The sequence below is a fragment of the Microcebus murinus genome, chromosome 12 (genome assembly GCF_040939455.1).
Source record: "Microcebus murinus isolate Inina chromosome 12, M.murinus_Inina_mat1.0, whole genome shotgun sequence".
Lineage (NCBI taxonomy): Eukaryota > Metazoa > Chordata > Mammalia > Primates > Cheirogaleidae > Microcebus > Microcebus murinus.
The window spans coordinates 31,180,237-31,207,996 of record NC_134115.1 but is presented as its reverse complement, the minus strand read 5'-3'; the positions used below and the strand labels follow the sequence as shown (position 1 = coordinate 31,207,996).

Sequence of the window (27,760 nt, the reverse complement as noted above, 5' to 3'; positions counted from 1 at the left end):
TCTCTAGGGAGAAGAACCAAGGACTGACCCTCCCCTGCCAGGCACAGGCAGGATTATGTTGCTGCCAGACATCAGTGTCTGGTGTGTGTCTCCACTCATCCGCGGCCTGCCTGGGAGTATTTGTTGCTGTTATCCTCTCCCTGGCCCACTGAGTGGACGTGTTGGGATGAGGCAGGGGAATATAATTTGTCTTTTTTAATTCAAAAGCTGCTGGACCACTTCTGGATAGATGATATGGGCTGTGCATATTTTTGGAGATTCAGATCTTTAAGATGGGTGCAGCTTTGAGTGCTCTTTGCCAGTTGTCTCTGGGGAAGAGCAAGTGTGTCCTATGTGTGGGAATGACAGTAAAAGACTATTTAGTGAGCAGAAGGGGAGATTATGGTAAAGACCTTTGATGTGTTCACTAGCACTTGTTTTCTTCACATTGGACACACAACTAGGCTACGTTTTCCAGCTTTTCTCGCAGCCAAGTGATAAAGATTTGGCTAATGGGGATGTGGGCAGAAATGGTGTGCGTGACTCGCAGGGATGACCCATGTTCCAGGGGACATCTTTTCTCCTTCTGGATTGCAGGAATGGGCACAACTACCAAGGAAAACTTGGGAGTGACTTGTTGAAGATTGCAGAGCTCTCAGTTCCTGAATCACACTGGAAGGAAAGGTACCCAGTCAAGAACAATCTCAGTGGACTGTGATATGAGCAATAAACAACTTTTGTTGTATAAGCCACTGACTTTTTCCCCCTATACCAGGAACTATAGTTACCTCCACTGATACACTATAATAAAAATATGTGCTAATTATAGATAATTCAGTAAATTCAGAAAGTAAAAGGAGGACAAAACAACCTGTTTTTCTACTTCCCAGAGGTAACCACTTTTAATATTTTAGTGTGTTTTCTCACTGCCATTTTTTATATGCATTTGTTTTTGCAAAAGAACATTCACAGGTCTTAGGTAGAAGATATTATAAAGAGAGTTTTGGTGACAGAAAATATTAACCAACCAAAATCTCTAATTGTGCAAGTTATTCAACAGGTGTTTTAAAACTATAAACTCTATAGTTGTTTAAAATAATTAGCAATAAAAATGGACTTTAAGATGTTTTCTTATCCTATTCATATACACAAATCTTATGAATCAAATGAATCTCTGTTACTTTTACAATTTCACCCTTAGTGTGTAATAGTGCCTGACAAATAGAAGAACTTAGTCTGTTGAATAATTGATACATTATATGGATTAATAAATGTATGATTGAATGCAACCTTTTCCTCTAAAGGATGGAGGGAAGAATATGGCTTATGAAAATATGTCTTTTTCTTTCCTTTTAAAAGCAGAAAAAATAAATAAAGAATAGCTGAAAAAGGAGAATAGGTGACTCTAGGGCTAAACCCTTGCCCCAGGCTATAGTATCCACCTGACGATATGTAAATATCATATATTTATATATCATTATCATAAACTGGATTCTTAAGTTTATAGGCTAAACAGGAAAGTATGACCTTTTTATAACTCCAATTCTTCATTCTAGAATTCCTAATATGAATTCATTTTTCTATCGACTAGAGTGTGTACTCAAATAATTTTTTTTTTTTTCAAAGGAAGGCCCTTGTAAATCTGAGGACATATTCTCTTTAAAGACAGAGATAATTTGGGAAAAAATTCTTAGGACACCACCTTTTCAAAACTATTGATACTACTTTTAGAAATTTTCTTGCATATAATGTTTCAAAGAAATGTGAGGTAAGCCTGGTATCTTTGTCCTTTGATGATTCCTGCCTTTAATTTTTTCTTATACTTAAAGGTTGTTTTTTTTTTCCCATTAAATTTGAAATTCAAAAATTTTGTCCGAGTTTGTCTAAGTGTGGGTTCACTGATGATGTGATGTGGCGAGCTCTTTCAATTTGCACATTTGTGTCTTTCTCAGTTCAGGTAGGTTCCTTCCATGATCTTAATCACAGATTACTTGTGTATGACTGCCTCACCCAGGGGCCTCATAAATTCAGGGACTATGTCTTAGTCATGTTTGTATCTTTAGCATTGGGCACAAAGTAGACATAGAATGATGGGTTATTGAAGTAAATGAAGACTAGAATTGTCTGGAAAAAAATCTCTAGTAAATGAGGTATCCATCATCGATAGAATGATGTTTTACTGCATTTGACTTCCACATCATTTCTTAGATCTGCATGAAGCATAATTGTGTATTTCTTTAACCAACGAAACTTTGTCCACGTGACTTGCTTTAGCTGATGGGGCATTAGTAAATGTGATGCCAGCAGAAACTTGAAGAGCACTTATATACTGGGGTTTGTTCTCTTTATATGCCCTGGGAACCCTGAGACTGCCACATGAAGGTAGGCTCCTTACTAGAGGACTCAGTGCCTCCAGGAGCAGTGATGAGCCATTTCAACTTAGATGCTGCCACTGATCTTTCAGACCAACTGGTCTACCAACTGCCAGGCATGTGAGTAAGACCATCTCAGACCATCCAGGTCCAAAAAAGCTCAACCAGTCCAGAAGAACTTCCCACTGGCCCACAAAATTGTGAGAAATAATTGTTCTTTCAGGCCACTGAGTTTTGGGGTGATTTGTTTGTTGTGCCGCAAAAGCTATTTGATCCAGCCCTTGAATCAGTTTAATTTAGGAGGATGACATTCACTGACTAACATTTAAAAAAAAAAATAACTTCAGTTGCTCTGTGGAAATATACTCTTGAGAGGTAAGACCAGGAGTGGAAAAAGAGGGCATTTAGGAAGCTATTGCAATAAACCAGCTGAGGGATTTAGTGGGTCTGTCCCAGGGATATGGCAGATCACTCTAGGGTCAGATAACTGAGTACACTTAAGACACGATTTGAGGAAGAATTGAGTACACTCAAGATATGGTTTGAGGAAGAATTGGTTTTGAGATTTTTTTTTTCAGAGAGGAAAACAGTTAATCCTGGAATGAGAACCAGACTGGTAACAGACATGTCAAGAAGTTTCTAGAAGACAACAGAGTCATGCCTTCCAATTTTAAGTGGAAATAATTTTCAACCTACAATTCTGTACTTAAGCCAAAACATCAATCAAATGTGAGGACAAAATACAAACATTTTCCAACATGCAAAGACTCAGAATGTTTACCTTCCAGGCATACTTTTTGAGGAATTAGTTGAGGAATTAAGAGTTCTTAAATCCTATCACACACACACAAAAGAGGAAGATATAAGCCATAAAAAAACAGTGGAACTAATTTAAGACTCTGTTCCAGATATTTCCCGTTGGTGCTCAGCCCCTACCCTGATCATCTGTACTATTCTCTGACTGCTGGGGCTGGGAGCCTGAAAACCACCTTTCTGAGACCCCATTGCCAGCTGGATTCTGGTTTGTTTCATTCAGAGGGAGGATTTTGAATGAAATTAGAAGATAGAAGGAAGTAGAAGATCTTCTGGTTTTGGCAGTGGCTTCAGTAGCTTTAGCACAACTGTACCAGCCACATTGTCAGGACTTCTAGAAGCATCCCTAGGAGCATGTGTCCCTGTAGCATCAAGCAGCTTGAGTTTTTGGGCTTCTGGGTTGGGAAGGGGTGGGTGGGCTCACACGTTCCCACAAGGGTGGTGGTGGCTCACTGCAGTTATTGTCCCTGGGTAATACCCCCTACCACTTTTTTGCTCCTCAAATCCTTCCAGTGCTTTTGTAATAAATTATCTGGATTAAATCCTTCCCTGCTTTAATTACCTAGAGTGGTTTCTGTTTTCTTGACCCAGCATAGAATGATATGGAATCCAGCAAAGTGAAATCACAGATTGAGACACATGTCAATAGACCTTGAAAGCAATTGACCTCTTTTTATATAGGAAGTCAATGAACTCCAAGAATATCTTCAAGAAGAAAAATTAAATAATCTCTAAGCACTAGAAAGTCAAGTCTAAGGACTATAATAAAGAAATCATGCAATTCTTTTCCTGGAAAAGAAAATATGATTACTAACTCTAGGAAAAACAAAAAATCTATATAGGAAAGTAATGTTCAAAGTAGGAAGCAAACTAAAATGTGGCATGATTTTGAGACCCTGATGCAGTATAAGAGATTCAATTTCACCTAGATTCTAGGATCATTCTTTTTTGTATGGTACCATGGTCATCTCTTTAGATGTGCATAGAAAGCAAATGTAATACTAAAACATGCTTGACTCTATGCAAACAAATAAACACTATTACTTGTTCATTTCATCTCTAAAAATCAATCCATTAAGAACGTGAAAGGCTTATATATAATTATGACTTTAGAACATAATGAAGACCTAAGGACCCGAGGACAGGAATTGAAGTTTGGAAGGACAGAGAAGAATTAGGCAAAGACTTTGTCATCTTATGAGTAAAGAGTCAAGAATAACTAGAATATCAATGAAATAAAACACAAGATATTCTAGAAATATTATTTAATATTAAAAACTAATATTAGAAGTAATAATAGTATAATACTATAAAATTTTTAAGAACAAAAGGGTAAAGGGAACTAAATCCTTATCTTTCTTAGTGAGGAGTCAATAAGTAATTTCTGAAATCAAGAAATCAAGGCATACAGTTACTGTCATATTATTTAAAGTATTTAGGGAAATGACCTCCTAAGTAGCAGAATTAGGGTTGTGTAGGGGTGGAGTGGTAGAACTATTGTTTTTTATTATTAACACTTCTATACTACTTTAATGTTTAAATATTACTTTGATAAAAGAACTTTTTAAACGAATACACTGCATCAGGGAAGGAGAGTGGCCTGATGATGTTCCTATTTGTAAATCTCATAACTCAGCTTAATTTTCATCTGTAAAATGGAAGAGCTGGATTAGATACTTTGAGATGCTTCCGGCTGTAAAATACTGAGTATCTTTGAAGAATGGAATGCATTCCTCCTAGAAACAGAGTTCTGAATGTGCCTTTACATTCCTAGTCTTTTTTCTTCCCTGAGGATCACATTTAGAGATAGACATTCAAAATACAGTGTTTTAATCATGGGCATGCAAGAAGATTATATAGTTAAAGTAGCAGATATTTATGATAGACATCTGAGAGTACTAGGCTCCAGAGTTGTCAATTTATTAAATTAGAAAAAAACCCAAGTAAGCATTTTAGTGATTCATACCATGTAATTGGAGATAGGCAAAGCCTAGTATGTACTTTAAAACGAGCAGGTTCATATATTGACATGGCTGTAATTAAAACAAACAAAGTATCTTGAGTGGAGTTTTCTTTCTTGACATTCAGGGCAAAAGGAAACATTTCCCCCCCTAAAATGCCTGGGTAGAAAGCATTAATAAGGTTTTTAATTTTGTATTTTTTTTTAAAAAGTGATGTTTGTATCAAATACTAAAAAGGGCTGTTGTCCACAACCCAATCACTTATCATTTTTTCAGGTTCGTTAGACATAAAATTTTCCCCAAAATTAAAATCCGCACTCTATTATTTTTTATGTCCTTTTATAGATTATTCTGGTAGAGGCTTGCCAAGTGATCTGGAGTCAGTCAGCTTGTTGGCAGAGCAGCTTTGTCCATTCACTGAATCCTGCAGGCAAGGAACCTATTCCCTTTTCTTCCATCTGCCACATTCACTTTAAATATTGTGGGTAGTAAACATCCCTTCCAAAATGAAAGCCACCCCCCTTCAATCTGTAGGTCATCATTATGTCTCGTTCCATAATATTATGCTTTTGCCATTGCAGGTCCTTGAACGATATGACATGGGGCAGCAGCAAAGTCTATAAAGGATTTCCCATCAACTTAGGTGCAGTCAGCTTGGGCCAGAAGGCATCCACTGAGCAGATGGCCCATTGAATGCTTGCTTGCATTATCCCCCCAAAACTCCAATAATCTTAGTCGTTTTTGACTTAAAATATATTAATAGTAGGTGGTTGTACCTATTATCTGATCCCTGTAAGAATAATAGCTTTGTTTTTGCAAGGGACTCTCGCTGTAGTCTCATTTGCTTTTCATGCTCAGAATTTCTTTCTTTCCATGCTAGAAAAATTCCTTGTTCTTTAAGCACATCATCCTCTTCATATACACATATATATGCACACGTGTTTGTGTATCTCTAAGCACATTATCATGTGGTGTCACTCTGTAAATTCAGAGCAGTGTTTGTCTCCATCAAGTTCATTGTATTTCTGGGTCATGCCTGTCTCATGCAAGGCTACCTCTTCAATACATTCTTTTATTTTCTAAGGGCTGGGAAGAAAATGAATTCCTATGTGTGTTTCTGCTCCAAGATTACCCAATTCTTGGACTTGGTTTAATTTTTCATTTGTCTACATAGGGCAAGCTAAGTTAGCAAATGGTGGGTATTTCTTTGCTGACAAAGCTTGCTTATGTGTCACATCTGCTGTTTTGGGTTGGCGTGTTTCTTATAACAAGATTGCTATAGAAAATGTTGCTATCAGCTTTGCAGGTGAACCCTTCAGGGGCAACTCGGGGAATAGGTATTAGCTCCATAGGTCCTGTCAGTGAAGCATCTCTGCTCCAGATCCCTGTTGAGCCTTCTTGGTCCACCCTAACCCCCCACATTCACCACACATCTCAATTTTGTTTCCCTTTCACAGCACCTCTGCTGTGGTTTCAGGTCCTTGCCTTGCTGTCATCAGCATCAATAGAGTCTTGCTGTTTAGTGATCATGCAGTCAGTTGAAGTCTCTGGGTCCTCAGTGGGTGACCTGCATAAATAGCAACATCTGAGAATGACAACCCTGCAGACATCTTCAGCTAGAGGTGAGACTCCCTCAGCAAGAGTCAGGTGAAAAGATTTGCAGCTCCCAAATGATACAAATTAGTCATCACCTTCCCTACCCACAAATTTTGCAATGAGAGTGAAAACATTACTTTGGCAGGAAGGAATGGCTGGGATATTAATTAGGGAGGTCAGGTCCAATCAGATGTTCAACCACCTCAGTACTCATTTGCAAACTTCCTGGGGGCTTGAGGAATTATGTTGCAGAAAGGGCCAAAGCCAAGTGCAGCATTTTCCTCCCTTTTCTCCTGATATCACAGAATGTCTGCACAGGAAGGGACTTTAGATCACACAGAATTGAGTGCTCTCATTTGACAGAGGAAGGGAATAAGGTGAAGTGATGTGCCGGAAATTATACGCCCCTGTAGTCACTGCACCGGAACTCATCTCAGGCATATACCTCCTTGACCTTGAGTGCAGGCCTAGCTCTATACCACCTTGCCTATTTCATTGTCGTTTCCCATCCCTCAGTGCCTGAGCAATAAACAACTCGTTTTCAAATGTTTACCTATCCTTCTCTATTTTTGGCAGTTTAAGGTGGGATAGGTGGCTTCAGCCAGAGAATCTCAAGCTGCTACATCTGTACTTTCATAGATGTCTTCTGATTTTGCCACTTAAAATTGAAATGGAAAAACGGCATCTGCATTCATGGGGTTCTTGACAGACATCTTTCCTTTCTGTAGGGATTAGGAGAAAACAGGCTGATTATTTAACTGCAAGCGAGAAGATGAAATAGATGCTCATTCATGCTCTAGCCTAAGCATAACATTTGTAAACGTGCTCTTCTGACATGAGAGCTTGCCTTTAGTGAAGATAGGAATGATGGCATCTTGGAAGACGTAAGCTGGAAATATAAGAGCTCTAGAATCCTTCTCCATGAACTTGGTTCTCCTACTCCATTATCTACTGAAGATTGAATTAAACGATAGCTGACAAGGATTGGACGTAGCCACCCAAGGACGCCTCACACAGTGATGGGACCATGTCGAGTTTGCCACACTGCAGGACCAATCCTCAGTCCCACAGGCTTATAAAACTGGGTTTTCATCCAGTAAAAGTGGATGCATTTTCAGGGGCAGACTCACCTTAACCGATGTAGTGAATATTGATTTGTAAAACCAGAAAATCGGAATCCTTTTTTATCAACTTATATTTGGAAATATCCCTGTCTTGTGGACTGAAATATTTATGTTGGTGCATCTTCCCTCTATCTGAAGCTCTCCATGGTCAGCCACGTTAGCAAGAATTTGGTGTTTGGGCATCAAATCAGAAAAAGGGAAGGTAGATGATTTTAACATTAAATAGCATCAGGATGGATTAGTTAGTTGTCTTTATTTCCATACAGGAATATGCCAATAAAATATTAATATTGAAGATCCACTTGACATGACTTCTCTCCCTGTCAAATATGGTTGGGCAATTCAACGCGTGTTATTGTAACTCTTTTTGTCTATGCTTCCATTCCAGACCATCTTCTCTCCAGATTGACATCATTTCTGAGGATTTCTTAATATTCCTAGTCTCCTAACAGTTTAGTCTCATTGGCTTGGAATCATTCTCCCTTTAAAGTGCCTTTGGCGCTCATCCATTAGTGTGGACTTTGTACTCTATCTGATACAATTTCATTACTCCCAAATTCTTGAGGCATAACTCATTATTGCCAACTTTGCCTCCAATGCAGATACGGATGGCAGTGTCCACACGTAGGAATTTGTTCTTTGTGAGATGGTGAATGGTTGCAGTTTAGCACGCCATTGTTTCATTAGAAACAATGTCCCAAAGCAGTCATCTAAACCTTCATGTCTGCGTTATCAGTGCTATTAATGATTTCTATCATTTCTGCTGTAATTGAGTAGCATGAAGTTTTCTCCAGCACTTTGGGGACTGAGTTGAGAGACAAAGTATGTAGCTTTGTGCAGGCCATTCAATGGGAACTTAATTAGAAAAACATACAGCTATATTCTATGCAGACAGGAGAGGGATGACACTTTTTCCTCCCACTGACAAAGCCAAGCGTTCCAGATTTGTTCCTTTAGCGATTAGATCACTTCTTACCAAGTGTCATTTCTTGGTTGTCTTCCTCAGCAGATTACCTTCCAAGAATACACTCTGCAGAATAGTGTGAGCTTGCTTGTTGGGTGGAGGATGTTTGGAAAAGAAAAGAAAAAGAAATCACGGGGAGTCAGACCTCATATAGCATCAAACCATCACCAACACTTAGAATTTTCTGCAAATACCTGAGATTTAACTTAATTGAAACAGGTGTTTCATAGGGATTCTGGGTCCAAGAATCTCAGTATTGTTTCACGAAGAGAAAGAGTCATGCAACTGATACATAACTTTTGGTTGTGGGAGATGCTTTCTGCTAAGTGGGAGGCAAATTGAGATAAAACTAAGACCAGTGAATTGAAAGTCAAGTTGAAGAAAATAAAACAACTAAAGTTATAGGGCTGGGAATTGGGAGAAGTCTGTATCTACCATTCTCAGCATCAGTTGCATTTTAAAAAATGTGTGCACGTATTTGTTCTTTCCAGAGGCTTGTCCCTGCCATGCTTATGAAACCACACACCAAAATCACTTTCCTTCCTTGAGCCTCAGTTTACCCATCTATAAGTAGCTGAGGGGTAGTTTGACTTTATATTTAGTGACTTGAATATTCAAATATTTTCTCCTTCACAAGTAGAGTTCCAAAATGCAGTTCTCAGACCCTTTTACACCCACGGCAGCAGGAAATCTAGTCCATCTCTGTGTTAATCAGTAATGTTTTTGGCCGCAAGTAACAAAAACTCTGACTAACAGTGACTTAAATATATAAATGTTTATTTTTCTTGCATAATGTGAATTCTGGGGGTAGGCAGCTGCTGGCTTTAGTTCAGTGGCTCGATTATGTCAGGACTGCTGCCTCTGCAGTTTTCTTATCTGCTTGCCTTTGGTGGTGAGTTGGCCACCATAGCTAGAGGCAGCAAATCCTCTTTCAAGGCTGCTATAAAAGGGGCGAGGGAGGAAGAATGTGGCAGCAGCTGTGAATGCTTTTTTAATGCCTTTTTTTTCCCCAAGAAGAACACAAAACTTTCTCCCAATCCCTCTAACAGACTCATGCTCAAGTCTGATTGGTCCAAATTGTGTCACATGGTCAATCCTAAATTTGTGGGCAAGTAAATACAGTGAAATTCTGCCATGATATCTTTAGTGGGGTCCAAAAATGTAATTGCATACACTGCAGGGTTGCATTGCTTCAAAGTTTAAAAGAAAAATAATATTTTTTAGTCCATATGTACCATTATGTAATAATGGTGAAAAATTTACTGTATTCAGCTGACCATACACTGAACTGAGAAACTTTCAAAGTCACTTCCTAGCCACACACCCCTTCTGAAGAAGAGAAATTCAACCCATAGATTTGACCCAGGTTGTGATTATGTTATTGCTGAGCGCACTGTGGTACTACAGGATTTTATTCTACAGAGTTGAGCTTTACCTTGGAGGCAAACTAAGGGAGAAAGGAAGGGGATACTAAGTTATCTTAGTCACAGTGTCTGCTGCAATTCTTTGTTAAATTCCCCCCTTTATCCCCAGGAATCCCTATTGCTTCTTTTGTCTTGTGGGGTTTAAATTAGAAACCCAACCACAGAACTACAGAACCCAACTTCTTAAGCATGAAGTTGCCACAACTGCCATCAGAAATGGATTGCTTTAGGATAGGACTCCACGGTGTTAAGGCCATGGGGCAGCTTTTCGGAGGTGTGTTTGGGAGGGTTTTGCATTCTCTTCTACTCTCCAAAGCCACATAATGAATAAATTGAGGTATCATCATATCATCACCAATATTCTAATATTATGGAATATTAATCAGTAGTGACATTAAATAAACTACAGCCACACACAACAGATGGATAAATCTTTGTAAATAATTTTGAGTCACAAAAGCAAGTCCCTTTGGCCAGGTGTGGCAGCTCACACCTGTAATCCTGGCACTTTGGGAGGCTGAGGGAGAGGATTGCTTGAGGTCAGGAGTTCGAGACCAGCCTGAGCAAGAGTGAGACCCTGTCTATACTAAAAATAGAAAATATTAGCCAGATAACTAAAAATAGAACCAAAAGTTAGCCAGATGTGATGGTGAGTGCCTGTAGTCCCAGCTACTCAGCAGGCTGAGGCAGGAGGTTCGCTTGAGCCCAGGAGTTTGAGGTTGCTGTGAGCTAGGCTGACACCATGGCACTCTAGTCCAAGCAACAAAGTGAGACTCTGTCTCAAAAATAAATAAATAAACAAACAAGTCCCAGAAGACAACATATATTATGATGCCCTTTTTATAGAATTCAAAAATCAAATACACTTAAATTTCACAGTGTACGTGTGCATATATATCTATACACACAATAGTAAAGGAAGACAGTGATAAATAATGATAAATGCAAAATTCAGCACATGTTAATTCTTCTTCAGAGAAGGCAGGAAGGCGGGATGGGAAGAGCATGTTGGGACATGTAGGTTGCTGCTCATACTGGCTTTCTGAAGATGCCATAAAAAGTACCACAAACTGGGTGGCTTAAGCAACAGAAATTTATGGTCTCACAATTCTGGAAGCTAGAAGTCCAAAATCAAGGGTGGTTCCTACGAGGGTGGTGAGGACAGGATCTCTTCCAGGCCTCTCCTGGGTCTCTTTATGTGCGTTTGTCTCTGTGTTCAGATTTCCTCTTTTTATTAGGATACTCCTCATATTGGATTAGCCCACCCTAAGCCCACCCTAATAACCTCATCTTAACTAATTACATCTGTAATGATTCCATTTCTAAATAAGGTCACACTCTGAGGCACTTGGGGCTAGGACTTCAGCACAGGAAATTGAGGAGGACACATTCAATACTGCTATTAGGTTATTATTCCTGGTTGGGGTAAAGAATTATGGGCATTCATTATATTGTTAAAATGATGTAAAAAGGTTTGTGTTTAGACTAACAGCTGTCATGAATCAAGGACTATGATTAATCCAATTCTGTAGACCTGAGTTCCATAAAGCCAGGAAAACAAACAAACAAAAAAACCAAGAAAGAAAACCACCCCAGGTACTCATTCGCCAGCGTAAGTGCTAGGCTTCAGGTGTGACTGGGTCCACAGCTTTAAGCTCTGATAAGAGTCAGTTTTTTGCCATCTCTTATCTCCACTTTCTGCCTTAATCCTCAGGTTCCCTGTGGTTGGCCCCCAGCAGTGCTTGTCTCTACACACCTGTGCATTGTCTCCACAGGAGACAACTTTAGTCCCCAGGCTTAGGCTCACCCAAAGGACTGCTCAGGATTCTCAACGCTCTGCAGATTCACTCCTCATTTAAGAGGTAAGAGCCAGTCCCCCTGGAGCACTGCATATTCACTGTCCATTACCCTGTGCAGGTGATGTCCAGTGCTGCCAGCCTACAGAGACTCGATGTCCACACTGCTTCTCACCAACCTGGGACCAGGGCCTGTGCTCATGGTCCGTGCATTTCTAGAGCCTCATTGCTTTTCCTACTTTTGGGCCTTTGTCAGAATCACCTCGTCTATCTAGACAGGTTTCCTTCGCTTTTGGAGACAGGGATTAGGATTTTGAAAGCATTTTCCCAGAAGGTTCCTGGAGTCTCTAGGCAATATGAGTGTCACCCTCCCTAGAGCTCTGCACAGCAAGGGATATTGGGACAGGTAATCTTGGAGAACACACAAAAATTAAGTGGTCCTATTACACGTTTTCTCCAGGGACTTGGGTGCCTGCTTGCCTTACCTTTATGAAACGAGGCACACCTCTCAGAAACCTTTTATTGTAATAAAGAAAATCTTTTTAAAAGTGATTGTCTGTCTCTATCCCTGTTCAGAGAAGTGGTTGGTATAATTTCTTGTTTTAAAGTTTCATTCACCTCATTGGGTACCCTGAAATACAGACCAAATTAGGAGACTAGAAAAATAATCTTAAAGCTCCTTTCCTTCTTTCTAGTTTTTATTCTATTACCTCTCATGAAGCTAGGGGCAGTTTTTAATTATTCTGTGATCCTCATATGAAATCATCTATTAAAGTAAATATTAACATTTTTCGGCTACAAGGGATTTTTATTTATTTATTTTTCTTTCTTTCTCTGAATCCATGTTTGTTTATTTAATTCATCTGGATAAAATATGGACTAAAACCTTTAGCAAAAGTAACAATTACAGAGTCTCATATAGTGATTCTATCGTGCTGTGGTATATGTATACCATGGAGTACTATTCAGCTCTGAGAAACAACGGTGATATATATCTCATCTCTTGTATTTTCCTGGATAGAGCTGGAACCCATTCTACTAAGTGAAGTATCCAAAGAATGGAAAAACAAGCACCACATATACTCACCAGCAAATTGGTATTAACTGATACAAGGGATTTTTAAATTGCTAAAGCTTCTAAGTCAACCTCCAAGATGGGTCCCAGTGACCCCTGCCTCCTAGTTTACACACCCTCGTGCAGTTCCCTCCCCTATCATACTGGGATTGTTGGTCTGGGTGACTAGCAGCACAGAGCAGAAGTGATGGTAGTTCCACGGCCAGGTCATAAAGGGCTGTTCATGGATCCCACCTCTCTCTCTCTTAGATCACTTACCCTAGGGGAAGGCAGCTGCCACGACACGAGGACACTCAAGCAGCCCTATGGAGAAGTCCACATGGCCAGGAAGGGAGGTGTCCTACTAACAACCAGAAAGAAATGAGACTTCTTGCAAACAGTCACGTGACCGAGCCCTCTTGGAAGTGGGTGGTTCAGCCCCAGCCAGTCCTGAGACTCTGAGCCTGAACTGCCCGATGAGCCACTCCAAGTGTCTGACCCACAGGAATTGTGAGATAGTAAGTGTTTGGCATTTTAAGCTGCTAAACTTTGGGGTACTTTGTTATGTAACAATGGATAATACATATGGGTCCTACAACTGAACGAAAAGACCTGCGCAGGAGTAAGAGATACAAATTGGAGTCACATTCTGGATCAAAAATTGGTAAAGCTGGCTCCATCCTTTCTCTGGTTCAGCTGGAGAATAATCGCCTAACTTCAGGAAAAGTCCGTCATCTGATTGTGACACTTTTTTAGTGAAGTGTTTGTGCCTTAGTTATCTCCATATTGCTAGCTCCATCACCTCACTTGACCTAAAAGAGGGACTTGATGAATTCTGGTTGAATGACTGAAGAAATAATGAACACTTCTGTTTCCTCAGTTAGAAAAAGGTGAGAGCTCCTTATTGTTGCACATTCTTCTTCAAGATTTAATCAAATGAAGTTAAAGTATATATGATAAGAGGGACTGCAGTGTTTTATTCTAGCAGACAAGAATGCTTGGAGATGGCATCATCTTCACAGAGGACAAAGGATAGATCCATGGAAGAGTAGACCATCAGGATCATTACTCACCAGATACACTTTGGTACAATTACACAATGAAATATCAAGCAGCCATTTGAGACAATATCGCAGAACTGTATTTTGGGACTTGGGGAGATGTTTCTGATATTTTTATTAGAACAGAGCCTGACATGTTAAGTAGGGTCTTACTTAATATTTGTTGAATAAGTGGATGAATGATGAATGAAGGTCTGGAAGAGTAAAATCTATCTTTAATATAAAAATATTATCTATATATTCATATGTGTAATGAGATGGAGAAAACCACATTTGGAAGCTGTTGGGGTGGCAGTGGAATGAGGGTTGGAGCTGAGGCCCCGAATAGTATGTCTAAGTGAAAATGGATGATCAGTGGTTGTTTTTGAAGGAGCCTGGTTACCTGGATAGATTTTTGGTTGGCTGAGCAATGAAATAATTAGCATAAGCAAACTTTGAGGCTGAGTTGAATTGCTGTGCATAATGAGCTGGCCTTGTATGACAAAGGAGGAAATAGGTTAAAAAATTTTAAGTTATTTTTAATATCCCCTCTGTGAGGGTTAGTATATAGGAAAAATTTCTGCACCAGGAGTTCAACTCTTACATAAGTCAACAATTAATGGAGTGACTTTGGCTAAGATTCATCTTCTCTCTGGGCCTCAGTTTCCTCATTTGTAGAATAGGGGCATGCAATTATAGAGATCCTCAGATATATTGTTTGAAGGGCATATTGATATTTGTGGAAAAGACCAACAGAACAATTGATGAACAAAAAATATGAACAGGACATGATTTTTAAGACTGGTATGATTTTCCATTTCAAATTTTATAAGTTTTTATTGTAGAATAAGTTGTAGATTATCTCTGTTAATTTTTTTTAAAAAAGATAATAAACATTCATCTGGAGTCTCCAAGTGATCTCCATTTTAGAAGGAGACTATAGAGTTGCTTGTATACTTTCTGCACAAAGAGAAGAAATCTCTTTTATTTCTATCATCATTCTTAAGTGAGAAAAGTGTCAGCATTTTAAGGATTGTCATATCTTCCTGAAATGTCATAGAATAAGAGGGAAGATTATGAAGAAGCAACTTAGCACTTATCTTGCTGTCTCTTCCAAAGTAATGCTCTCACATTAAAAAGAGGTAAGTCTCAGAAAATGTAAGTTAACTCTACTTTTTAAAATGTACAATCTCCTACTAATTTTTGCATTTTCTAGAATACTCTATAAGAAATTGAGTCTGTTTTTGTATGTTAACATCTCTGTTTTGATTAATAGCTTTATTACCTAGGTTGACCATTTCTTAATCTGAATGTTTTGGCTGTTGGTAATCCCCCAAAATCAAATGGATCCATAAAAAGAAAGATTTGAGATGGTTAAAGATATTAAAAGAATTCAATGCTGACTTTTAAGGCAAAAGAAGTTTCACAAATATTTTTTCAAATAGTATCATCCTTGGACAGGGACTTTACCTGTTTTGGTCATTGCTAGCCTGAGAATCCAACAAACACTTGAGTGAATGAATGAATGGCAACCTTGATAGAGACAATGCTAATTTGAATTTGGAATGTAATATATATTTAATATAAATAAACATATTGTATGCATATACTAATTTTTACATTTATATATATTATTATATATGTTATATATTGTGTATGTAATTTATACAATATGTGTACATATTTAACAATGCTAGTATGTTTGGTAAAACATCATTCATAGTTCCTTTTAGTGCACACTCATGCATTGCTATCTCACACACTTCTTCAGCAACCCTTCATATGACCCTGGTCTCATCTGTTTCAGGTTTCAGATGTCTCTGAGATGACCAACCGTGTGGCTTCAACCAACTTTACACAGGTGCTACCTGAGAGCCTTTTGGTTCCACCTGAGTGTTTCTTGGTTGACATCAAGGTGTGGATCTGTGCAGTATTGTGCTTGGCACCTAGATATGTACAACTGGAATTGTGGAAAAATTAATCCACTCAAGCTGCTATAACAAAATACCATAGACTGGGTTGCTTATAAACAATAGAAGTTAATTTCTCACAGTTCTGGAGGCTGGGAAGTTCAAGATCAAGGTGCTGGCAGGTCTGGTGTCTGATGAGGGCCCACTTTCTGGTTCATAGATCGTGCCTTCTATCTATGTCTTCACATAGTGGAAGGGATAAGGCAACTCCCTGGGACCTCCTTTATAAGGCCAAATCCCTTATGAGCCCTCATGACCTAATGACTTTCCAAAGGTCCTACCTCCTAATACCATTACATCAGGGGTTAGGTTTTAACATACAAATTTTGAGAAAACACACATTTGGACCACAGCAACCTTTATGGGATGAGTTTTGATCAGTGAACTATGGGAAGTGGTGGATATTTTCCCTTCTTCCCTCCCCACCCCAGTAAGATAGATGGTACTGAGATGAAATTTTTTCAGCCTCTTAGAGGATGGTCCGGTGAGACTGAGGGATCAGTCACTACTCAGAGATGACCAGCTCAAATTGGGTTCACACCAGTTTCTCCCTCCTTCTCTGATCCACTCTCCCTACCCCTTACTCTGCCTCCCTGGGTGTTGACTTCTTAGCAAATTATCTGCACAAGCCTTTGCCTCAGGCTCTACTTTTTGGGAAATCCAGATGAAGGCAATTCCTAATGTGTGAGCTTTTCTTTTCTATCATTTCTTTTCAAAAGTCAAACGTTTTGAAAGAGGTACTAAGAAAGCTTAAGGTAGCTAGAAGAGAGAGGCGGTCTCTGGGAACAATTGGCAGAAGAGAGGGCAAATTTTGCTGAGACACTAAAAGAGAGATCAGAGGTCAGTTAACAAACAATTGTAGGAGTGACATGAGAGGATCCTCATGACCTCTTTTTGGCCAACCACAGAGCAGGCTATGGCCTCTGAGGAGTATCCCTACAATATGCTTTGGAAGGCTAGTCCCCAGGCACTGGGGTGCAAGCCTTGGCAAAGATGCTGAGACATCATGTATGCATGGCAACTGAGACCCACTGCTTCAAGGCAATGAACACTGGTACAACAGGCATCCTGGTGGTACCTAGCATGGACCCATACCAGGAAGAGGCTTCCTGATGTATTGATCTTATATAAGACCCTTAGAACATAGCCTGGGTTAAATCTCAATATGGACTGGACTAAATTTCTTGCCACACTGTATGTATTTAAGAAGATAAAGAACTGAATATTCATCACTCATCCTGTTTTTGCAGACTGGGATTCATACCTGTAAAATGCCTTTTTTCCCCCCCTCTGTAGTTGATTACATTTTTCTATAGACTAGCTGCCCTGGACCTATACAAAGGCACCCCCATAGCCTTGCTTACACTTTTCCTTCTTACTTTACCCAAAAAGCTGGGGGCATTTAGGAAGATGTTATTCAGCTCATCACTACAGCCTCAAAAAAAAAAAAAAAAAAAAAGCCACCTGAGCTGTTGAACTGCTTGCATTCTGATTGTAAGGATTAAAGGTCAGTTTCAAAAAGTGAAGGTATAAAAAGAATTAGCCAAAGCCAGTGACATCCCATTGAGGCAATAAGCATTGTTGGAGTTAATGTTGTGTTACCGCCACCGACTGCTGCAGGTGAGTCTTCAAAAGCTATCCCATTGAAGGTCATTCTGGGCAGAAGAACTGGCATTTGGATGATTTTGTTTGTAATGAATTATTTCTCAGAGAATGGCTTTATGCCACCACTTGCTATTATTTTGATGAACAAAAGCCTGGGATGATGAAGGGCAGTATGTATGGTGTAGCGTGTGCACATGTGCATGCATTCAGGCTCGTCATAAACAAAAGCCAGTTATTTCTCAAGGGACATAAGATATCCTAAGTGCACTGTTGAAACAGGCTTATATTTCTAAAGGTAGTGGGTCCCAGGAAGAAATGATGAAACTGGATTTGCTGGCTTTTCTGGCTCTAGTTGTTTATCAAGAAACCAAAGAAATTACATTGCTGTAGCTTGTGTTAAAATTCTGAATGATGAAGGCAATTGGCAAAGCAACCTGGACACCTACTCCTTCTCTTTGGCAGGGGTGACCCTTTATTGACAAAAATCTTATTACTCTTGGAGCCTATGCTAGCATGTATGGGAAGTCATTGTTGACCATCAACTCCAGGGGAGGAATCTGAGGATGTTAACTTTTAACACGTACCTACATTGTGCTAGGCATTATAACAAGAATTTTGTGTGTACTATGTTACTTCATCTTCATTACAATTCAGAGAGAGAGAGGGCACGTTTAAATGTCTTTGTGTAGATGAAGAAAATAAGGCAACAAAGTTACACAATTGATAAGTCAGTATTGTATCAGTCAGCTACTTCTGCATAACCAGCAGCTACAAAATCACAGTAGCATACAACAATAAACATTTATTTTTCTCTTACTTGTCTGTGAGGGGGCTGGGGTGGCTTTGTTCCATGTATTGCAATCTGAATCCCTGGCTGCCAAAACTATTTCTTCTCCCGGCAATGGCAAATAGGCAAACCCAGCCACGCAAGCACATTTCAAGCCTCTGCTTGTATCACGACTGCTAAAATCTCACTGGACAAAGCAAGTCACTTGGCCAAGCGCAGGGGAGTGGGGAAGTACCTGTTTTCCATTACACAGCCATGACAAGGAACTGGATATATAGTGCTAATACAGGGAAGGTGAAGACTTAGAACCAGAGATTGCATTCTAACATAGGTGTGTCTCAAATTCTCAAGCCCAAGTTCTTTAGGTCAAGCCAAGTATGGTGACGGAGGCATTGCTGTCCAATGCAAGTCCTCCTGGTACAGAAGGGGAATGAGGTAGGAGGCTGTGTGAGGCATTGAAAGGCCATGCATGCAAATGTCCTAGGGCTCAATCTTTAAAACTCTTCCCTCTTCTCTGCTCATTGTCTTGGTGCTCTCATCTAGTGCCATGACTTGAAATATCATCTGCATGTGGATGGCTGTTGTCATATATCTCAAGCCTGAACTGCTCCCCTGCACTTCACATATACTCAACATTTCCACCTGCATGTCCAGTAGGCATCTATAGCTTAACACAGCCCAATCTGAACTCCTCATCTTCTTCCCCAAAAGCTGCTTCCCTCCCTGAGATGCTTTTCCTCATTTCAGTAAATGGCAACTTTACCCTTTCAGTTGCTCAGACTGAAACCCTTGACTTCACTCTTCTTCTCATAATCTATATCTGGCCCACCAGCAAATGCTGGCAGCTCTATCCTAAACATATTTTCAGAATCTAACCACTTCCCAACGTCTCCACCACTATGACCTTGACCCGAGTCCTCATCATTTGGTGCCTGGAGTATATCAATATCCTCTTAAGTAGACTTCCTTCATCTATTCTTTCCCCAGTACCTATTTGCAGTAGCATTCAGAGTGGTCTTTAGAATGTAAGTCAGATCTTACTGTTCTTCTCGTTACATTTTCCATGGCCTCACCGCTTGCCAACAGCATAGAACCAAGTCATTATCACATTATCATGGTCTACAATCTGCCCCCCACTCCAATCTCCCACTAGTCTTCTTTTCTCACACCCTTTCCAGGCACTTTTGCCTCCATGCTATCTTCTAAGATCCAGGCTTGCTCCCACCCAGGCCTTTGTGAATGTTCTTCTCTTTGCCTGGAAAGCTCTTCCCCCAGATATATAGCTAAATGGCCTCGCTCAAATCACTTCTCAGCAAGGTCTTCCCTGATGAGTATACCCATCTTCCCCCAAATCCTGGCACTCCCCATTTCCTATCTATTCTTTACTGTTTTCATAGCACATATCACCCTGCATTTCAGTTTTTGCTTTTCTAATTCTCTCCCTTCTAGAATGAAAGCTCAATGAAGGCAGGACTTTCCCTCTGTTTTATGTACTACTGAAGCCCCCATATTTAGAATAATGCCTGGTGCATAGTAGGTGCTTCACAAATACTCACTGAATGGATGCTTGAATGTAATGGTGGCAGTATTGGTGCTCACTCCATCAGTAATTGAGCACTGGAGGTTGTTTTTGGATGGATTTCAGGGCAGGGATATATTTCTAGACTTTAGCGAATTGAAGCATGCATGCTGTGTGCTTTTGCTTTAAAGAGAAATGCCATAGACACTAGAGTGCATTGCTCAGATTCATCTTCAGGGTCAAGACACAAATTCTTCAAGCCGCCAGCAGGATTGGATGCTAAGGACTCACAGCTGAGTCCTTTTCCAGGACTTGCCCTTGTTCAAAGGGAGCTGAATCAGCCAAGGTGACACCTCTTTTCTCGGAGCAACTAGCATTTGATAATTAGTTGATCCCAGGATATAAAGGCCTGACCCTTGTGCCTCAATTAGGGACAACTCTAAAGGGTCACCTTGGCTTCTAAACTCCTTAAGAAATCCACAGTACGGTCCAACTTCATCCCGTTGCACTTTCCTACTTTGATGACTCCCCAGTAAACCTCCTGTGTGCAAAGCTCCATCTCAGAGTATGTTTCCAGGGAACCCAACCCAGACCAGGTGATAATTTCCTTATGATTGTAGTTAGTCATTTAAACAATACTCATTAAGTATTTACTATTTGCCTGGCATTGAAATAGGCTGTAGAGGATCAGTGGTTGATATGGTAGACCTGGCCTGCATTTGTGTGGGGTTTATTGTCTGGTAGGTGAATAACTTGGGAAGATGCAATTACAGAGCAATGTGACAAGGTCATGAATGGGGTAGGCTTGGGATGCAGAGGTCACCCATAACTGCAAATGGTTAAGTAGGATTGAAGCAGAGAATGTGCAGGCAATAAGGAGTAGTACAATATGTGGCTACAGAGATGGGTAGACGTCTACTCAAAAGTGAACTTGTGAGTCATAATCAGAAGACAAGGGGAAATCTTGAAAGTGATGAGACATTTTAAATGAGACATGATCAGATCATTTTTAGAGATTATTTTGGTGATAGTCACTATAGAGACTAGATCAGCAAGATCTACTGATAGCAAAATTTTTCGGGGTTCTTGGTTATTCCTCACAAAGCTATCCTGTTCTTTCTTTTGATACTCGACTTTCCCTTTTGGTGCATTCTTTCCTTCCAGTCTGGACTATGCCCATGTTGATCTGATTTCATTTTCTTTTAAGCTTATGTGACTGGAGAAATACATCTGGAGCTTGTGAGTAGAGAGGGGTCAAGGGCGTTTGTGTGCGTCTTGGGGATGGGGGAAGAAGTGAGCAGTGAGTACATGGTGTGATTTGTGTTGGTGGATCCCCCAGAATACCTTGGATCTTAATCCACATTTTATGGATTAGTCACTTAATACTATTACTTTAAAATTACAGTAATTTGGGTATGTGTTCTATTGTCCTTATTCAATTTCTAGGTTCTTTGAGGACAGGGCTTATGTCCTGTACATCTCTTACTTCCCTATGTCCCATGCAAAATCAAGACTTTACTTGAAGCCTGGTTGATGGAACGAATGAGTGCATCTCACTGGTGGCAATGGACGAGCGGCGCTTAGAGAGTGGGAATGGTTCCTGGAGCAAAGCCAGACAATAAACAGTAGCCAACAGTGCTCCTAAGGCTGGTTTGCTCCCTGTTTACAATTCACCCGGAAAGTCTGTTATAGGGACAAAATATTAAAGGTGTGTATTATTTATAGCTTTTCCTCCTTCTGCCTTCTGTCATGGGTGGGGATTTTTTAGATAGTTAAGGAGGAAGCAAGGAGAAATATTGGAGAAGGGGCAAGCAACAACAGTACTGAGTGGAACTTTGGGGAGAAAGGTGAAGAGGATCATTAGGATTTTTGTGTGTCTTAAAATGCAATATGCTTATTTGTTGCCTTTGAGAGCTTTTTGGTAAATATTTAAATTACTTTTCAATGCTTATTTGACTGTCAGTTTTTATTTTTTGTAGGATACTATGCTGAGATGGGCATTCAGAAGGCTGAGCTTTAGTTATATGTAATACCAGAAAACAGAGGTCTCTATGAAGCTGTATGGAAAGGTTTTTTCTTTTTTAACACAAGGAACAAGACGCAGCCTTTGTTTTCGGGGTTGTCTGCCATGTGCCCAAGCTTTCTGAGTCTTGTGGGTAAAGTCGATGACAACAGAGGGCACCAAAGCTGGTCTCTCGAATCTTCTGGGGGACGTGTCTAGTCTGATCACCAACACTTCCAGTCAACCAGAACAGGATTCTTCCAGAATGTTCCTTCTTTTCCCATCCTTTTGTAGATTCACCTCACACTAAGTTCTAGGAGAAATCACAGCTTTAGGCTGCCAGAATACGAAGAGTATCTGCCCAATATGCTGGACCAGCTAGTCATTTTGGCTGCTTACTTGTCTCAGACAAATAGATTAAGATGAAGTTTCTGCCTTGTCCTTGAGTTCTTCTCCCTATGCCCCATTCTGCACTCAGGAATCTCACCTTGCTCTCTGTGCCTGCGACCCAACTCGGTAATCTGTCAAGGGACCTTCCCTGTGTTTGCCTCATCCTCTCCCAATTCTGAAGTTTTGCCTTGACCATAGATTAGTGCCTTAATCTCTGGGTTACTATCTGATCCATGTCCCTCTGCTCGTCTCTAATTCTGAAGAAGGCCTTCCCCTGGAAGCACTGATGTGTAGCATACAAGGGCTTTGGAAGAAAGGAGTCTTGCTTTCAAATCCAGGACCTGCCATTCACTACCTCTGTGGCCTTAGGTAAGATGTGTACCCTCTTATGGCTACAATTTCTTTATCAGAAAAAATGGGAATGTCAATACAACTTCTAAGAATTGTGATGATAAAATGAAATAACTAGTAAAGCACTTACAGGCTCAATAATAATTATGCTTCTGCTGCTCCCATTGCTCTGCTTGCCTCTTTGAACACAGTTGTATTCCCAATATTACGGATAACCACTTGGGCTGCCTGTCCTGAGTGTTGGCCCTTCCCAGCCCTTCCTGTCTCATTGTAGTATACCAGGTTATGCCAAAAGTATGCTAAAACATGACAAATAGAAATGTAAGTTTATGGAAATCCCGGGTATGTGTGCGTAGGGACTGGGCATTGTGCCATTGAGAGACAGAAGGTAGACAACTCCATCTTCACCTTTTTAAACCCTCTTTAGTCTTTTTGGTTCATTTTTGTGGTAGGTCCTTCCCCAAATCTCTATCCTACTTTCACAAACTGCCAAATATTTATCGCTAATCAACCAAGCCAGGCACAAAGGAAATTACCAGGGTTCATGAGATAAGTACTAACACTTGCTCAGCATCTGTTACCTAGCAGCCACCGTCTCACTTACATCCGGTATGTAATTTAATCCTCAGAAAACCCAGTGAGACAGATATTATTCCCATTTTATAGATGAGTCATTATGAGTTTCATAGAAACAGAATATGAGATTTTAGTACATGTTAAGTTAGCTGAGACATTAACCAAAGAAGTACAACAGTCAACTAAGTCTTGCCCTTCTAATTACTTGGATCGGTTCTTATTTTGTCAAAATATATTTGCAGAAGAAGATATCTGAGCAGAATCTCAGAGACAGTGTTTTCTGATCCCTTCAAGTTAAGAAACCACACCCAGGGAGGCTATGTGACCAGTTCATTGGTGTAGTAACAGATCAGGAATATTGAAACCCAAGTCCCCTGTTCTTAGATCAGGGATTTATGAAAAAAGAAAAAAAAGAAGACGACTGGGAACAGCCTATAATATTAAAACACCAAATTAAAGTAAAATCCTTTTTCAGAATTACGTATTCGTACTTTTTCAATTCTGTCCCTGGGTCTGCTTTTCTTTGCTTCTATTCCTATTTTTACCCATGACCAAGTGCTATTATGCCTGTCACGCCGTGTGAAGGGCTAGGCAGAATGAGGGAAATCCATTTGGCCTGTTAAGAGTGCAGGTTGCTGCTCTTGGCCCTTTGAAAACTATCTTGGGAGGTTTGGCAGCTTTCTCACAGTGCTTCTGTTATTACTAATGCTTTGCTAGCAAGTCTTTTTCATTCTGGAAGTTTCTGTTTTCAGATCTCACAATTAGAATCATAGTTCGGCTCTCAGGGGCTGGGGAGCTTGGGGGAGTGGCTGATGCAAGTCTGGAGAGCACAGAGGGCGCAGGAGCTGTGTGCCCACGGGGGCTGCTGAGTGCCTGCCCCTCGGCCAGCTGCGACCCCACATCCTGTCTGGCTATCCACAAACGGGCCGGCGCAGAAACCCGGTGGGACTGCCCTGCCACTGCCAAGTTCACAAAATTCGCCCTCAGCCCCTGCCCTCTCACTATCATGACTGGGAAATGCTTTGACAAGTTGCCAGAAATTCTCTCACCCAAAGGCTCACTTTCCCAGGTATTTACGCCTTTTTTTAAAAACCATTTTTTCTTATTTCAGCATATTATGGGCATACAAATTTTAAGGTTGCATATAATGCCCTTGCCCCCTCTCCCAGGACTTTCATGCTGGTTTGTGGAAAGAGGCATTTTGTTCAAGGTGTACTAGGTGCTAGTCATTAGCCCCTCCTTGGTGGCTGAGGAGTCTCAGAAAGGGAGTTCTGGAAATTGCTAGACCTGGAGGAGAGACTGGTTTTTGTATATTTGAAGAGTTCGCTCTTCCTCACACTTTCCCTTTTGTTAGGGCTGAATTGTGCTCTCCACCATCCCCCGCCCAATTCGTACGTTGAAGTCCTAACTTTCAGTACCTCAGAAGGTAACCATATTTGGAGATAAGGTCTTTAAAGAGATGATTGAATTAAAATGAGGTCTTTAGGGTGGGTCCTGATCCTATAGGACCGGCATCCTTACAAGAAGAGGACATGAGGACACTGGGACATACAGAGAGACACACACACCAGATACGTACATGCATAAAGGAAAGACCATGTGAGGATACAGCAAGAAGGAAGCTGTTTGGATGCCAAGGAGAGAAGCCTCAGAAGAAACCAAACCTGTTGACATCTTGATCTTGGACTTCTGTTGTTTAAGCCACCCAACTTGTGGAATTTTGTTATGGCAGCCCTAGCTAACTAACACACCTTCCCTTCTGCTACCAGAGTCTCAGAAACCAAACATATTGGGTCCATCTTCATGCATTGTCTCCCTTGTTGGTTCTCCCATGCCTTCCAGAAGATTCTAATGGTCTACACTTTTTGCAGTTCCTTTGGGTTCTGACAGCAGGTGAAGAAGCCGAGAGAAGGCAGTATCTGGAAAGCCTCTTGGTGGTAGCAGGGAATGAAGGAATACAGCACTCTTAGGACTGATTAGCCTCCAAAAATAAGCTACTGGACCCTGATATTTTAAAGTGTCAATATCATTACATGAGTGTTTGGGAGAGAATGACATGGATTATCATGAATCCATGTAATGGATACATAGCACAGAAGAACAGAGGACCCTGATGCTAATTACAGAATAACAAAGTGAAAAGAGAGCAAAAACCCAAAGCTTGGGTTGACTGTGTATAAGAAATACTAATTACAGTCATTTATGTGAACTGCTTACCATTGATAGCTAATTATCATGCAGCACAATAACAATTATGTATATCATTAAATATGTATCAGATTAGTTTTATTTGATTACAATAATAAACTCCAGAAACATACAATGTCAGGCCTAGAAGGGGACCTTGGGGATTAATGTCTAGGTCTTAGCCCCTCATGCTCCAGATGCAGACACCAAGGCTAGTCCGTGGCAGCTGTTCATGGCAATGCTGGGATGGAGACATGTGTCTGTGGCTTCTCAACTGTGCTCCCTGCGGGAAATCTGCACGAGCATAGGGTCAGAAGTCAATGGGGACTGCATCCTTCCTGACTGTTCAAGTAATCTATTTAAGTAATAATCGTCCTAGTCCCTTCACCTCACCTGTCCATGGTTGCACTTACCCTGCTCGTTTGTCTTGCTTCCATGGCTGCAGCCCTTGTGTGAAGTGGGTGTTCAGTAATTATTTCTCATGTGGACTCAATTCATCAAGAGACAGACTCTGATAGAAGGATCACATTTTAGACGTTCTGACTAGGCCTGAAGGCTGGTACCGAGGTCTCTCTTGACACCAGGTTTTCTTTCTTTCCCCTTTCCTTACTTGATCTTAAGAACCATCTGAGATATTTTGTAGATATACACAGTCCCAGGTTAAACCCGTGCAAGTTCAGATTTGATAGATCTGGGTAGGGTTCCAGGGATTTATATTTTTTTTAACAAGTACTCCAGGAATTTGTTATGTACAGTTTGTTTAGAAACAATGATTAATAGAGTTGTGTCATCCCAAGAACACATCTATTGACTCACGACCTAAAAGAAATAGAGAAAACCTTAATTTGAGCATTTCCAGGGAGAAAATGCCATATTTAGAGACTATCAGGTTGTTTGAAGATCATCGTGGTGATGATATGATGGAAAGGAAAAAAGCATGATGTATCCTTTTAGCAAATCATGCCACACCAGGCACAGTGCTAGGTGCTGGGGGGCAGTGCCATGGGGCACATAAAATCCCTGCACACAGAGACCTCACTGTCCAGTGGAGAGACAAAAAGAAACTAGGCAACTTTTTCTAGTCATTTATTAAGTTACAATTTATATGAAGTAAGATTTACCCTTTTGAAAAACAGTTCCATCCCCCTCCGCCAAAAAGTTTTCCGTGACCCTTTGTGGTCAAGTTCCAGGGTGACCAACTGTCACAATTTGCCTGAGACAGAGTGGTTTCCAAGGATGGAGAATTTCTGGGCTAAAACTGGGACAGTTACAAGCAAACCAAGATGGTTTGGTGACCCTGTTAAGTCAACCTTTCCATCTGCCCTAAGCCCTGGATGCTGTTAATCTGGTTTTGTTCCCTGTAGTTTTACCTGCCCAGTATGGAATCTTTTGAGTCTGACTTCTTTCACATAGAATAATGAATTAGAGATTTTTTTCATGGTGTTGTGTATGTAAGTCATTTGTTCTTTTTTTATTGCTGAGTAGTATTCTACCACACGGCTGCATCACAGCTCTTTATCCTCTCCCCAGGCACTTTTAACTTAGTGTGAAAACTGTTGTTAGAGTTTGAGTGACCCCGCCACAGGAATAGGTATGTGCTGGCGCTGCTCTCCCCCTCCGTCTCCTAGGACTACTCTGTCCAGTCCTGTGAAAATCGTGAGGCTTGTCCATATGAACTTCCACTACCATCTCTCCATCTGGCATCTTAATATGTAAGTGCAGGATGGAGGAAGGCACAAGTGAGGGGAGACGGGAGGTGCTGGTGGCAGTGATTTGCTCTGGAGGATTCCAAAGTACTGCATATGCTTGGTGCAGGATTCATTTCAGCCTGGAAGTGCAGCCCTAAAACAGCGCATGGGCATCAGAGAGAGGAAGTCAGCCAGGACCTTGCGGGAGTGCAGCAAGTGGGAGAGGAGGAAAAAGAAAACTTACATCCGAGGCTTCAGGGAAATGCCTCCTCTCAGTAAAAAGTGCCTACATTAAACAGATCAGTTCTAGGTCTATAAAACATTTCGGGAAAGCACCACTCACTATCAACTAAATAAACTCATTTCATCTCCCTAAGAAGGTGGGAGCTGGAGTCACTTTCATTTAATGAAAAACTTAAGGTAGGCAAAGTAAAATGGTCTCCCCTCGATGCAGGGGGATATCTTTAAACAGTGACAGCAAATCCAAACTCTTTCCCCCTTTTCTTTGCCTTTTCCAAGAATAGACTGCAAAACCCAGCCATGTTTGAAAAGAATACACATC

The 27,760-nt window shown here is 40.6% G+C and overlaps 2 long non-coding RNA genes across 2 annotated transcripts in view; one reads left to right on the top strand and one right to left on the bottom strand.

The window, feature by feature from the left end:
- Positions 1–127: 127 nt before the first annotated feature.
- On the bottom strand, positions 128–13,452 carry LOC142874365 (uncharacterized). Its single transcript, XR_012922183.1, has 3 exons — positions 13,363–13,452; positions 8,822–8,892; positions 128–651 (listed from the first exon to the last, which is right to left on the bottom strand). It is a non-coding gene; the product is annotated as an uncharacterized LOC142874365 (long non-coding RNA).
- The window catches only part of LOC105855976 (uncharacterized), a 36,737-nt gene continuing 21,643 nt past the window's right edge, over positions 12,667–27,760 (top strand). The window contains exons 1-3 of the long non-coding RNA XR_012922182.1: positions 12,667–13,973; positions 15,184–15,265; positions 15,931–16,038. This is a non-coding gene — a long non-coding RNA (uncharacterized LOC105855976). The remainder of the gene's footprint in view (positions 13,974–15,183; positions 15,266–15,930; positions 16,039–27,760) is intronic.